Below are 12,506 nucleotides of genomic sequence, written 5' to 3' on the forward strand. Positions count from 1 at the left end.
ACTCAACTCTCAGATTTTTATTTAAGCACTTTTAGAACTACTATTTCTTCCCTTCAGAAGTTTCCTGATTTCTTAGATTCCCTGCTTCACTGAGCTTCACCAATAAATTACTATATATGTTCATTATTCTTTGCTTGTGTTTTCTATTTATTCTCAGTTTTTAATTAGATTGTGTCCTTAAGAGCTTTGTACCAGAGATTGATTCATCAGTTATGAAAATTTTACCCCTCTCAATTTTATTAGATTGTTTTACAAAGTTAAAAAATATTTTTTAAAAACATATCCATTAAAGTTTTCTAATGCATTCTAATACTTTTCCTTGAAATTTGAACTCCATTTGTGTTTCTCTTTTGATACTAGCCTTCTGGAATGACTGAGGAAAAGCAATCAGACAATATAATTATGTTTCTATTCCCTATTCCCCTTTTTTTCTACATTTGTGCTTTGTTCTGTGTCTTTAATTTGTATTATATAGTATTAATTGATGTTGAAACACTAGGTAGTAATTAAAGTCAAAACTTTCTACTCTTTCCTTTTTCAGTAAAGTGAATATTTTATATAAAAAAGAATGTATACATAAGATGTATACATATGTATATGTATACTGAATCACTTTGCTGTACAGCAGAAACTAATACAACATTGTAAACCAACTATTCTTCAATTAAAAAAAGAAGTTGTGTGTGTGCCATAGAAAAAAATGAAATCTTGCTATCTGTGACAACAAAGACAGACCTTGAAGACATTATGCTAAATGAAATAAATCAGAAAAAGACATACTATGTGATCCACTTATATGTTGAATCTAAAATCAAAACCAAAAAACTCCCCACCAAACTCCTAGTAAGAGAGATCAGACATGTGATTACCAGAGGCTGGGAATGATTGAAGGGGGAATTAGAAAACAGAAGTCAAAAGGTACAAACTTTCAATTATAAGATAAGTAAGTACTAGGGGTGTAACGTACAACATGATGCCAATAGTTAATATCACAGTATATTATACCAGAAAGTTGTTAAGAGAGTAAATCCTAAGAGTTCTCATCACCAGGAGAATATTTTCTTTTCTCTTCATTGTATGTATATGAGATGACAGATGTTAACTAGACCTATTATGGCAATCACTTCACAATATACGCAAATCAAACCATTGTGCTGTCTACCTTGAACTTATATATGTCAATCCTTTCTCAATACAACTGGAAAAAAAATCAAAGAGAAAAAAAAAACATTGTCTATTAGTTTACTTATCCGATCATCTAGCAAAGCCAAGTTTTATGGACTCTAGCCAGTTGTAGCAGACTATTGATGGAATATGTGGTAGATTGATTGCAGGTGTGGCCCTAAATCTCCACCTCACATCCATATCTCTTGCAATGTGACTCTGAAACTTCTCCCATCAAGAGCCAGAGTCTGTTCTCTCCCCTTGATTCTAGGCTGACTTTGTAGCTTGCTTTAGCTGATAGAATTGGCAGAAGAGATGCTGTGCCATGTTGAAGCATGGATCTCAAGAGGACATGTAGCTTCTGCTCTATTGGACACCTGCCTCCGCCATGAGATCAAGCCTTGGCTGATGTACTAGGGGTGGAGAGACCATACAGGGCAGAAATGAGTTGATCCAGCCAAGATTACACTAGACCAGCCAGCCGTCAGCCAATCTGGTGCTGACTGCAGATAAATTGTAAACCCAGCTGAGATAAAGCAAGACTGGCCATGTCAGCAGGACTGGCCAGGGAACTCACAGATTCATGAGAAATAATAAATAGCTATTATTGTAATCCACTCAGTTTTGGAGTGGTTTGTTACACAGTTATTCTGGCAATAGTTAACAAAGTAAGGTTGAAAAGAGACTGAAGGTCCTCTTGTTAAGCCAGGAAGCCTAGTGTGGGTTTGTGTCTGTCTTTTTTTATAGTTTACATTTGAGCCACCAGTAGCCCTAACCTAGCTGCTGGAATAGGCTCCACAATTTCCCTTGAAGTGAAGACCAAATTCTGAAAATTTGGTCAGAATATATTGCTTCTACAAAATCATCCTTTCACCAACAGAATATATTGCTTCAACAAAATCAACCTTTCACCAACCAGATGTGGAATTTAATGCTACATTATGAAAGCATGGTTTGCAAAGTTATTTATGAAAAATCCTCTCACAGGGAACTTTGTCTCCTTCTCACAGGCCACTTTCTATCAGGTGTGCTATGTGTGGTATGTCGGTCCACTGAGTAGCGAGGCTTTCCATAGGAGAAATCAGCACCCATTTATACTTAACGATAAATCTAAAAACAGTAACACACACTTTACTGAAAGAGTTGAGCATAAACATTGATAAATGAAGTAGACAGCTTTACTGATCTCACTGTTAATTGGAAACAAACACCCAGAAACAATTGAGTAACTTTCCAAAGAGTTAACTGCCATTAATCTGCTTAAGTTAACCAAGTTTTTTCTGCCCACCTATAAGTAGTATGCCACCTAAACCTCATTCTGATCTTTTTAATATTAGGATTTTTTAAAAATCAAATATTTCCTAGGACTTGTTAAAAGTGGCTTTAGAGATGTACTTCTTAAAGGCATTCCTCCATGGAGACCACACATTGACTAATCCCCTACTGGGCTGATGATTCCAAATAAAATCTGGTCATTTGTTTAAGCTAAATCCCTGTTTTTCTTATCTCATTTTGTTTATACAAATGTTGGATGAGATCGATCTTTATGTTCTTATTTGTCTGTCTTGTGAAGACCTTCCAGGATTTTTTAATCCACTCAAAAAAAAAAAAGATGTCTGTTTTTTCTCTCACAAAATAACTTTAACTAGAAATTGACTTAATTAAAAAGAATATATCTTCCTCTGGCATTTATTTAATTAATTAAAAGTAAATTAATTAACTCTTAATTAATTAAATCAATCAATATCAACTTGAAAATTGTCTTTTAGGAGGCCTGTTGATAAAGTAGAATGAGTCATGAAGATGACGTCATGTTGTTGCAGAGCTTGAGAACCCTGCCAAATTAAACATGGTTGAAGAAGCTGGAGATATCAATGTTAGAAAAGAGAAAAATTATGGGGAACTTAAGTGACTTCAACTTTCTGAAGTTGGCATAGAAATTTGCCTTCCCCTAGTGTTTCCACAGATAGAATTTGGGATCTTTTAACTATTATAACTCAAATCACATTATTCTCACATATTAAAATGGCTCCTGAGGTCTCTCGTTGTTCTCATAGCCTTCAATCCATCTGACATCATAGGTACCACCATGCTGCTCATTCATTAGGGGCCTGACACATTGGGTTTTGCTGTTCTTTCAGTACACAAAATTCAAACCCACCTCAGGACTCTTTTACTTACTGTTCCCTAACTGAACAAGATATGTAATGAATAAATACATGAAACATTAGTAATGGGACTAAGATAAAGATAGCAGATTTTGCTCAGTACAAAGAAGAACTGAGTATCAGAGACTTAAACCCAGAGCCCTGGTGGAAAATGAAGACTGTTCATCTGGAATGATTAAAGTGAGGGCTAATAGCCTCCTGCCAGTGAAGTTGTAGAAGGTGACTTGGTTGCTTTGGATTGTATGGGACAGTAATTCATCATAAATTATCTTAGGCTCTAAGGAGAATACCCTGGTTTATTTAACTGAAAAGTTCCAGTGTGGCTGAATCCAGGTAATTAAACAATGTCCATAGAAATAATATTTTTTCCAACCACAACTCTGTTCCTCTCTGTTTTTGCCCATCCTAAGGCAGGTTGCCTCTAAGTGGAGCAACGTAGACTCCAGAAGTTTCAGGATTATATCCTGCCAAATTAGCAACCCTAGAAGAAAGAGAGTTGCTCCTTCCTAAAATCCCCAGCAAGGGTCCCCAGATCCGGTGTGTTTGGTTTGACATGGGCCAAATGTCCACCCTTAGCCAACCCCTGAGCTGTGCAGGTGGTATGGTCTCAGTTGCTTCTTCTGGGACTGGTGATAAATCATACCTACCACTGACGGCAGGGGTAGAATCAGTCTCACTAGAATCACATGAAATGAAATTTGGGAGGGTTGGTTCCCCAAAATACAATAGGAGAGTAGCTAACAGAAGAAAAAAAAAAAAACAACAGGATGCTTAAAAGACAAAGTATGAGATCCCTGTTATAAATTATGTTCAGATTGCCTGACTTCTAAGAATGTGTCTGACCCTCTGTTTCAGGATAGAGTGAAAGTCATTCATTTGTCTTCACCTGCTCTGGTCCAACTCTCAGGAAGACCTGTCACATCTAGTGGCTTGACAAGAAGGCAACATAATCTGTTCATGGCAGATGCAGGACACATATTAGGGAAGGGAAAAGGAAAGCTGGCACTGATCTGAAGTAAGAATGGGTAAGAGCTGGGGGCCATGACCCAGCTGCAGAGCCTGACTCTGGAGGTACCCCACTGTGTGGACTACTGAGAGAATGCTGTCATCTTCCTCACAGTTCCAGAAATGACTGGAATCAAGCACCCTCAGTCCTCATGCTACTTCTCTGCAGCCCAGCACCTCTCACTCTGGGCTCAATCTGTCTGTGGGTCTGTGTGTACAGGTGTCTACAACAAAGGGTGAGGAAAGGTTCAGATCTGAGATGTAAACGACAAAGCAACATTAATCAAATGTTGCTCCACTCCACTTCCCAGGGGACAGTAAATATTCTCATTTGAGTAGTAATATATTTATGAAATCAGGATAAAAAGTAGACTATGAGAGTGATACAGTAATAAAAGTATTCCTCTTTCTTAGATTGTGTTTTAGTTATTTGAAATTCTACTACATTGAGAAAAATGTTTAGTGCCAACGTAGATGAAGGTTTTTCAACTTTTTCAAGAATGGTTATGTCCTTGGCTTCCTTTTTGACCACTTTATGTTACATAATTTTCAGAAGTTAAAAATAAAAAGCCTTCTCTTTTGAATATATATTATTACCCAGGAAAGCTGTTTTATATCTGATAATTTTTAACTGAAGTGTAGTGGACTTACAAAATTCACTGAATACCTACCATATGCCAGGCATTCATTTAGGTTTTGATTATGTATTATTCATTTAATCCATGTTGACTCCTTGAGATCAGTAGGTACCATTCATAGCTCCATTCTACAGATGAGGAAACTGAAGATCAAAGTAGTTAAGTAACTTATTGAAGATTACATAGCTAGCAAGTAATAAGGCTAAAGGTTTGAATTTAAGTAGTTTGCTCAGCCTAGCAATAAATCATGTCCACAGGTGCGATAGGCAGTCTGTACGATACCCACAATGATGCCTTCCCTTCTGGTGTTCACCCTTCTGTGTAATTCCCTCCCCTTTGCATATGGACTAGGCATAGAGATCTGCTTCTAATGAATGGAATATAGCAAAAATAATAAGACGTTACTTCCAAGATTAGGTTAGGGTATAGTCTAAATGTTTACATCCTCTCCCCAAATTCACATGTTGAAATCCTAACCCCTGCAGATGATGGTTTGAGTAGGTGGGGCCTCTGGGAGGTGTTTAAGTCATGAACATGGACACTCTTGAGGGCCTAGTGCCTTCTAAAAGAGGCTCTGGAGAAAACCCTGACCCCTTCCACCAAGTGAGGATACAATGAGAAGTCTCCCACCCAGAGAGGACCCTCACGCAGCCATGCCAGCACTCTGATCTCACACTTCCAGCCTCCTGGCCTGTGAGCCATAATTTAACCATTCATGAGTTGCTCAGTCCCTGGTACTCTGTCATACCAGCTGATGGATTAAGGCAGGTTACAAGACAACTGCAGCATCCAGCCTGTTTTCTCTCTCATTCTCTCTCTTTCTCGTTCATTTGGCAGAAGCCAGTTGACTGATTGTGAGCTGTGCTGTGGAGAGGCTCACCAGGAATGACTAGTAACTAAGGCCTTCAGTCCAACAACCCTCAAGGAACTGGATCCAGCCAGCAGGCCTGGGAGGGAACCAGAAGGCCAACCCTTCAGCCTCCACTCAAGATGACTGCAGCCTCGGGGGACACACTGAACAAGAGGCACTTAGTTTCTTTCTTTCTTTTTTTTATTAAATAATGATAACCTTCTTAAAATTTATCCTCTGAAATACTGACTTCTTTTCTGCTTTTGACAGAAGAGATTTTAGAAGCCTGGGCTTTGGATCCAGAGACATTTGGGTCCAGATGCCTCCATTACTAGCTGCACCTAGGTGAATGAACATGTAACCATGTCTGAGTTATTTCTTCATTTGTTAAATGAATAATAACACTAATGTCATCTTTTTGTTGTTGTTGTTGTTTAAATTGAAGTATTCATGAGTATGTGAAGGGGGAGAGAGAGAGAAAGAGAAGAGAGAAACGAAGAGAGATCTCATTCTTTTCTGGGAAAGGTAATAGGAGCAATTGTGTTTCCTATCCTTAAGAAGCCCAAACTAGGAGCTTCTGGAAGGTAATCTCTCTTTCAATATTTCAGTATTTCCTGGAAATCTCAGCTTATTTAGAGTTGACTTTAAATGTCTCTGAGGAGAGAGGGGAGCAGAGACCAAAGGAAGCCCCAGATAGGGAAAGGTATGAGAACTGAATGTGCACACCTGTAAAGGTGCTCTGTGTACCTGGGAGGCTCGTTCACCTGGTCTTAAAAAGACTCTGCAGAACATCATGTGCCCAGGGTAGCCCCGGAGTAGAGGAATCAGCAGGCTTTCAGGATTCTACTGGGCATCTCAGTTCTAACCAGGGGCCTTCTTTGGATTCGACTTGCAGGCAGGTAAACTGGTGAGAGAGGAACTACAGATGGAGAATTAATTTCATGCCATTCAGGCTGCATGGAACCCTAGAGCTGGATGTCTGAATATGATTTAAAGGTAGGAAAGTAATGAGATATTCCTTAACTCCAAAGAGATGGTTAAAATATATACTCACATGCCTATAGAGAGGCACAGAATGCTTTTTTTGTTGGCACCGAGGGCCTTGGAAGCACCTTCCAAGAGTTCCTGTATCGGTGGAGCACTGTTATTGTTAGGACGCGTGTTTTTATGGATGAACTGCTCTAAGGCGTGTGAAAGGCTGATTAGTTTCTCCCCAGAGCCAGAGTATTTTCCAGGCTTTATTCATTCCTAGCCTGATAGCTAAGCAAGTTATGATTGTGCAGAGAAGACAAATACAACCTCGTTCCAGGACTCTGATATAAAACTTGTGATTTTCATCACTCTTTGGGTTACCATCCTTCAGGGAGAAACTTTCCAAAAGGCCAAGTTATCATTTTTGGTTTATGATGACTCCCCAGAGGGTGATCACTGATTCCAAATAGAGACACTGATTCTGCTTTGGGAGCTATTTGCGAAGCAGATTTAATTAGGTGCTGAGCTTGTTATCAATCCTCGGCAACCCAAACTAGACATTTGTCCCCCTGAGAGTCCCTCAATACCGAGTTCTCAGCCTCTTCCCTCTTCCCACCTCCAAAGTCAGTAGGAGACTATTCTGTGTGAGGACCAATAACACTGCTACAAGACCTGCCTTTTAGGTCTCGTGGTTCTAAGCCATATTGCAATCTGAAAGCTGAATTGCCGTTACTGACTTGATTTTTTATAATATTTAACAGGCTTTACAGGAGTTTAACTATTCAGAGTTGACTCTGGAAGCACTTCGACTCAGCTATTTTTCAAAGATGTTTATTTTCTGTATTTCTGGCAGTATTTTGCTAAGAAATGCTGCGGACACGCTCTCTCAGTAGTGGCATTCCAGACCTCTGCATAAACCCCCATGATGAGAGAAATAAAGGCCCAGTCAGACAGAGGTCAGACTTACATAGAACGCTGGGAAGTTAAATCAACGTAAGGGCATCTGAGTATAACAGAATGAGTCTCTGGTCTTTGCCTTGCTGGAAAATGATTTGTAATTCAAGGAATAAATTATCAATGTTTCTTTATGAAAAAAGTCAGGACTTCCCTAAAGAAAAGATAGAAGGAGTTCTTATATTAACAATAAAACTTGTGCAACTTGGGCCACAGGACTCTTAAGAAAAGCTTTGAGGACTGATACCTAAAAGGATGATCAGAAGGAAATGGAATGATTTTAAGATCTAACCCTAAAGCACATTAAAAAAAAAATGCAGGTGTCAAAGTTAGCTGTCAGTGTTGTGCATTAAATGCTCCCTGACTTGGAATTATTTTCTTGGTTTCCACCTTTTATTTACAAGGAGATGGGCAAGTAAGGGTTTCCTTTGCTGATATCTGCAAAAAATACTGTATATCTTGAGTGAAGGCTTTTTATTTTCTATCTTATTTGACTGAAATCAATAGCCTTGTGTTCATTCAAATTTTATCACTCATCTGGTTTCTTCCTAGCTGTTTGAAACTGACATATTAAAAAAATCCATATACTTTCTTTGATAAGCTTGGTCAAAGAATTTTTTCTGATTGTATTTCAAATTGTTTCGTCGCCAACTGTTCATTCTCAAGTTTGTTACTGTGATTCCCATTTTTACACAGCTTATTTCTTTAATTTGTTGATGGACCAATTCCTAAAAATTGGTGGGTGATTTTAAACTGATTTGAAGAATTTTCAGAAACAGGGAATAGAGACCAAAACAGTTAAATATTTTTCCTTTCATCATTGCTTATTTACTGGGGTCACATTACATATTATAAACTTTTGGAAAACAATATTTAATGATGCTTTATAGTTTAAAATATTTTGAATTATTTTATATTATTCACACAATTTCACATGTTTAAGAACTAAACACAGAATTACTTGGCTCTCCCGGGACCCCTCAAATATGTCATAGCAAAGTCAAGGCTTGAGATGAATATCTTACTCTTTAATCCTGATTCTGCTTCTGAACTCACCATACTGGTAAATGGCACTATCATTCTCCTTATAACCCAAACAGAACCCTGGCAGGAACACTGGGCCTCTTTCTCATTATCCTTCCTGTGCAAGACACACCATTTTGTCTGGATCCTTCCCTCCAGCTCGATCACTTCTTTACTTGATTTATCTAAACCAAGGCACATGTCCTCTCTATTTTTTATGTCTAGAGACATTCTCTATGATATAATAGCCAGAGTAACCTTTCAAAATTACAAATCTGATCAAGTCATTTTTCAGTGTGATTTTCTTTAATAGATTTCCATTACCTAACTCTAATGACAGAAAGCAAAGGGGAGCTAAAGAGCCTCTTGATGAGGGTGAAAGAGGAGAGTTAAAAAGCTGGCTTAAACCATGGAGAACAGTGTAGAGATTACTTAAATAACAGGAAATAGAACTGCCATATGACCCAGCAATTCCATGACTGGGCATACACACCAAGGTAACCAGAACTGAAAGAGACACATGTAGCCCAATATTCGTTGCAGCACTGTTTACAATAGCTAGTACATGGAAGCAACCTAGATGTCCATAGGCAGGCAAATGGGTAAGGAAATTGTGGTACATATACAGAATGGAGTATTACTCAGCTATAAAAAGGAACACATTTGAGTCAGTTCTAATGTGAAGTGAATTCGCACAGTCGTGTCCGACTCTTTGTGACCCCGTGGACTGTAGCCTACCAGGCTCCTCAGTCCATGGAATTTTTCAGGCAAGAGTACTGGAGTGATTTGCCATTTCCTCTTCCAGGGGATCTTCCTGTCCCAGGGACAGAACCCGGGTCTCCTGCATTGCAGGCAGACGCTTTACCATCTGAGTGGATGAAACTGGAGCCTATTATATAAAGTGAACTAAGTCAGAAAGAGAAACACCAATACAGTATATTAATCCATATATATAGAATTTAGAAAGATGGTAACAACGACCCTTATATACAAGATAGCAAAAGAGACACAGACGTAAAGAACAGACTTTTGAACTCTGTGGGAGAAGGCGAGGGTGGGATGATTTGAGAGAATAGCATTGAAACATGTATATTACCATATGTAAAATAGATGACCAGTGCAAGTTTGAAGTATGAAGCAGAGCACCCGAAGCTGATGCTCTGGGACAACCCAGAGGGATGGGGTAGGGAGAGAGGTGGGAGCTGGGGCTCAGGATTGGTGGGACACATGTACACCAATCTGGCTGATTCTTGTTGATGTATGGCAAGACCACCACAATATTGTAAAGTAATTAGCCTCCAATTAAAATAAATAGATTATTTTTTTTTAATGCTGGCTTAAAAGTCACTATTAAAAAAACAAACATCACGGCACCTGGCCTCATCACTCCATGGCAAATAGATGGAGAAAAAGTGGCAACAGTGACAGATTTTCTTAGGCTCCAGAATCACAGTGGACAGTGACTGCAGCCATGAAATGAGAAGACACTCACTCCTTGGAGGAAAAGCTATGACAAATCTAGACAACGTATTAAAAAGCAGAGACATCATTTTGCCAACAAATGATCATATGGTAAAAGTTATGGTTTTTCCAATAGTCATGTATGGATGTGAGAGTTGGACCATAAAGAAGGCTGAGCACCAAGGAATTGATATTTTCAAATTGTAGTTTTGGAGAAGACTTTCGAAATTCCCTTTGACAGCAAGGAGATCAAGCTGGTCAGTCCTGGAGGAAATCAACCCCGAATATTCATTGGAAGGATTGATGCTGAAGCTGAAATTCCAATACTTTGGCCACCCGATGCAAAGAACTGACTCATTGGAAAAGACCCTGATGCTAGGAAAGATCGAGGGCAGGAGGAGAATGAAGTGACAGAGGATAAGATGATTGGATAGCTTCATCAGCTCAATGGACATGAGTTTGAGCCAACATTGGGAGATAGTGGGGGACAGGGAAGGCTGGTGTGCTGCAGTCCATGTAGTTGCAAAGGATCAGATATGATGTGGAGACTGAAAAACAACAATAGAGCCTGAAAATCATTGCATGATGGAGGGATATCTTGATATTAACTAATTTTTCCTTTTATTTTAGGTTTCCTGGTGGCTCAGATGGTAAAGAATCTGCCTGCAATGCGGGAGACCCAGGTTTGATTCCTGGGTTGGGAAGGTTCCCCTGGAGAAGGGAAAGGCAACCCACTCCAGTATTCTTGCCTTGAGAATCCCATGGACAGAGAAGCCTGGTGGGCCACAGTCCATGGGGTTGCAAAGGATTGGACATGACCTAGAGACTGAACAACGACAACAAATGCTGAACACCATTGCATAATGGAGGGATATCTTGATATTAACTGATTTTTCATTTTAAGAACAATTTTATTGCAAACTTTATTTTCAAAAAGTGTTCCAACAATGAACATATAGAGAAAATAGTAGCAAGATGGTGGAAAGAATTGTATGTTGAACACTTGTGGGCTATCACCTAACTTCAACAACGATCAAGTTATGGCTAATCTTGTTTCACCTATACTTTCTCACTCCTCCCATCTCAATACCCTTTGCTGGACTAATTTAAAGCAAATCTCAAATAACCTCTTGAGCTTTTCTTTATTAGCAATTTCCTTCTTTTCCCTGATTTCAGGCTGAGTGGAGGGAGTCCAGACTCACTGTCTCAGGAGAAGGAGTGTTCAGAAGACTAGATTACTAGGTTTCAAACTTAGAAACTCTCACCAGAGATGCTGTCTAGATTTTGTTTGTTTGTTTCAAAAGACAAAGCTTATGTAAAAGAACAGATCTGGGAAGAACAGACCACAATGTAAGAGTTCGTTTTCTTATCCCGTTTTTCAGTATAGAGAGGCAAGTAGAGAGGCGACCAGCAAGCACAGATGCACATGAAATACCAGGGCCTGTGGCTGTGTTCTGACCCTCAGCACGCCCTCTGGGGAGAGACGTTAGAAAACTCCACATTAGGGGCTGAAGAAGAAAGGATACCCCTGACATTGTGAAAACAAATGTGTTAGTTGCTCAGTCGTGTGACCCCATGGGCTGTAGCTCTCCAGGCTCCTTCTCTATGGAATTCTCCAGGCAAGAATACTGGAGTGGGTAGCCATTCCCTTTCCTGAGGATCTTCCTGACCCAGGGATTGAACCTGGGTCTTCTGCATTGTAGGCAGATTCTTTACCATCTGAGCCATGAGGGAAGCCCACCGGTGTCATTATATCCATCTAAACCTCAGGAGACACTTTGGGACACTATTGTGTATAACTAGCAGGGTGAGAAAGGTTGTTTGGTGCATCTGGTCAGAAATATAGTTTTTCCAGAGGTCTTCAGGGTTGTCAAGAGACAGCTGGTCAATCTGGAGGGACTACATGGTCGAGACAAGGTTAAAGAGATCTGAGTAGACAAAGAGCAGGATGGAGCCATGGGCTTCTCCGAAGTCACCAGCCATAGGGAGATTCGGTAACTGATGGACCCACAGATGCTGTTGTCCTCTGAATCATTCTCAAGGGAAGGGGAGAGGACAGGCTCTGAGTTGACTGATAACACTGAGTTGTCTCAGATTCATTGTTTTGCCTCCAAGTGAAATAAAACATTAAGACAGCAACTGCAAACATGTATGGAAAGTAAAGTACATTTCTGCACTCCTGTGTATCCCCTCCATAGAGAAGTCATCAGCACTCAGATTTTCTCTCTTTTCTTTATAGTCACATTCTACTCTGTTGCCTGTTTTCCTCTT

The sequence above is a fragment of the Budorcas taxicolor genome, chromosome 14 (genome assembly GCF_023091745.1).
Source record: "Budorcas taxicolor isolate Tak-1 chromosome 14, Takin1.1, whole genome shotgun sequence".
Lineage (NCBI taxonomy): Eukaryota > Metazoa > Chordata > Mammalia > Artiodactyla > Bovidae > Budorcas > Budorcas taxicolor.